Raw genomic sequence first — 3,571 nt, 5'->3', positions numbered from 1 at the left:
ATCTTCTCCTCAAGGACTTTTATGGTGTAACATTTTGTATTTAAATCTTTTATCCAACTTGAATTTATTTTTGTGTATGGTATAAGTTGGTGATTGAGTTTCCTTTTTTTGCATGTAGCTGTCCAGATCTCCCAACACCATTTGTTGAAGAGGCTATTTTCACTCCATTTTATGCCGCTGCCCCTTTTATCAAATACTAATTGACTATAGTTAGGTTTATTTGTGGGTTCTCTATTTTTCCCATTGGTCTATGTGTCTGTTCATATGCAAGTACCATACTGTTTTGATGACAGTGGCCTTGTAATATAGTTTTATATCATGTATTGTGATCCCTCTTACTTCGTTCTTCTTTCTCAAAATTGCTGTGGCTATTCAGGGTCATTTATGGTTCCACATACATTTCTGAAATATTTATTCTATATCAGTGAAATATGTCATTGGCATTTTAATAGGGGTTGTGTTGAATCTATAAACTGCTTTGGGTAATATGGAAATTTTTATGATGTTAATTTTCCCAATCCATGAACATGTGCTGGAAGCAATTTAAGTGCCCATCAGTATATGAGTGGATCAAAATACTGTGATATATTTTACACAGTGGAATGCTATACATCAGAAAGAAAGAAGGAGCTCCTACCCTTCATGACAGCATGGTTGGAACTGGCTGTGAAACACATATACCATATGATCTCACCTATAGGAGAAACCTAATGAACAAAATAAACTAATGAACAAAACAGAAACACAGGCACGGAAACATGGAACAGTGTGAAAGTGAGCGGAAAAGATAGGGAAAAGATAATGGTGGAAAGAAGGGGAAAGGATAAGACAAAAACTTGTACGAATGACCCACAGACATGGGATACGATGTGGGAATTAACTGTGGGAGATTTATGTTGTGTAGTATTCCATTGTGTAGATGTATACATTTTTAAATGTTTTATTGTTGTTCAGTTACAGTTCTTTCACCTTTTTTCCTCATTGCTCACCCCCTGACCTGTACCCTACACTCCAACAGTCTATCCCCCTCAGTAGGGAGCCACTTCATGTGACATGGAAATGTAGCTCAGCACTCATGTGGAAATCCAGTGGGGAACAGGTGGCATGCAGGACCATGTCCATGGAGAGGTTTTGCCATGGGAATCAGGCCTGCATTGTACCTTGACTGCTATGAGACTTGCTTTTGCTAAAACTCCCTCACCCTGAATCAAGGCAGCAAGGGCTTACTGCAACTTCCTAAAATCTGAACTAAACCTCCCAAGTATGGAGTGTGACCAGTTCAAACACTCTTCCCTTTGGTTTGCAACATCCTTCTCTTTAAAGTAATTACCAACAGTCTTTCCTTTGTTACTTGTAAAAGGTAATCCCCTGTAGTGAACGTGTGCATAGTAAATGAGGACTACCCTCCATGTAATATACCCAGAAAAGCAATAAAAGCCTGTCCAGGCAGTGACTGGGGCCTCTGGCCCTCTCACCCTCTCTCTCTCAGAGAGTGGCCATGCCATTCCTTTCTCTCCACAGGACTTCTGTAATCCGTGTGTATTTTTTCTCTAGGAGCGACAACATACATGGATCCTGCAGGCCAGGACCTGCCACAATCCTCATTGTCTCATCCTATGAGTCCTCTATTCATGTTCCTTTGCTTTCCTCTTTCCTTTCTTTTCCCTGTTACCCCTCTCCTCCTTTCCCTCCTGTCATTCTCAGTTAGTTCTTTATTTACAAGTCTCTATTTCTATTTGCTCATTTGTTGTTTTGTTGATTGGGTTCCACTAATAGGTGAGATCATATGGTATTTGTCTTTCATTGCCTACTTATTTCACTTAGCATAATGCTCTCCAGTTCCAACCATGCTGTTGCAAATGGTAGGAGCTCCTTCTTTCTTTCTGCTGCATAATATTCCATTGTGTAACTGTACCACAGTATTTTGATACACTCATTTAATGTTGGATGCTTAGGCTGTTTCTAGCACTTGGCTATTGTAAATTACCCTGTTATGAATCTTGGGGTGCATAGGTTCTTTTGAATTAGTGATTCAGGACATATTTTTGATATTGTTTATCTTTTTAAAAAACAGCTTTTTGTATCATTGATTTATTCTTTGATTTTTAGTCTCTGTTTAGTTTATTTTTCACTTTGGCCTTTATTATTCCTTTTATTCACTTTGGGCTTTGTTTGACAGTTTATTCCATTTCCTTTCATTGCAAGGTTAGATTGTTTATTTGAAAATATTTTTCTTGATGTGAGCCGGTAATGCTATGAATTTTCTCTTAGAGTGAAACACAGCTTACTCTGTGTCCTGCACATTTATGTTGCTGTGTTTTCATTTTCATTTGTCTCAAGGTATCTTTTTATTTCTTCCTTGATCTTATTTTTAGCCAATTAAGTTATTAGTTGGCTAATTAAGTTAATATTTAGCCTCCACGTGTTTGTGTGTTTTTCAGGTTTTTTTAAAAAATATATATCTAGTATTATACCATTGTTGTCAGAGAAGATGTGTGATTTAATTTCAATATTTTAAAAATGTATGGAGACTTTTTTGTGGCTAAACATGTGGTCTATTTTGGGAAAAGCTTCATGTGCTCTTTAAAAGAATGCTCTAAAAATGTCAAATCAATCCATCTTATATAATGTGTCTTTTATTGCTGCTGTATCCTTATTGATATTTTGTCAGGAAGATCTTTCCATTGATGTTAAAGCTGTAATATAGTCCTCTATAAAAACTGTATTATTATTGATCTCTCCATTTATGTTCATTAATATTTCTTTTACATATTGAGGTGCTCCTATGTTAGGCTTATCAATTTCTACAAGAGTTATACTCTTGTGTTGACTTGATTGCTTTATGATTATGTTATTTTTTCTATTATAGATGTTTTAAAGGATATTTTGTCATATAGATATACACATAAATACATATACATAAATAAACATATATACACACATATATACATATACACATACATATATACATATATGTTTCTACCCCCAAATTTGTGTTTGTTTTCAGGTGCATAAACTATATTTTCCATACATTTACTTTCAAACTGTGTGTCTTTTAAACTGACCCAGTTCTCTTGTAGACAGCATATATACAGATCTTGTTTTCTTTTCCCTGTAGCTATTATATGTATTTTGATTGGAACATTTAGTTTATTTACATTTAAAGTAATTGTTGATAGACATAGAGTTATTGTCATTTTATTACCCTAATTTATATTACTCATTCACCTCCACCTCCTCCTCCTTCTTCTTTTTCTACTTCTCCTTCTCCTCCTACCTCTCCTCTTCCTCCTCCTCCTCCTTCTTCTTTCTTCTTTCTTTCTTTTCTTCTCCTTTCTTCCTTCTCCCTTAGCAATTATGTAATACTTGTTTGATGGGGATAAAACTATCATTTTTCCTGGTCGGGAAAATTATTTCTCCTTCCATTTTATGTTTTCAATTTTTTTCCTATATTTCACTTTCTTATTAATTCTTAAGTATATTTTATTGATTATGCTATTATAGTTGTCCCAATTTTTCCTCCCCTTTATACCCTTCATCCCAGGACTCTCCACCCCATGACATTTCCCCA

Source organism: Phyllostomus discolor, chromosome 1, assembly GCF_004126475.2.
Source record: "Phyllostomus discolor isolate MPI-MPIP mPhyDis1 chromosome 1, mPhyDis1.pri.v3, whole genome shotgun sequence".
NCBI classification, from domain to species: Eukaryota; Metazoa; Chordata; class Mammalia; order Chiroptera; family Phyllostomidae; genus Phyllostomus; species Phyllostomus discolor.
Note: the sequence above shows the minus strand (reverse complement) of the source record.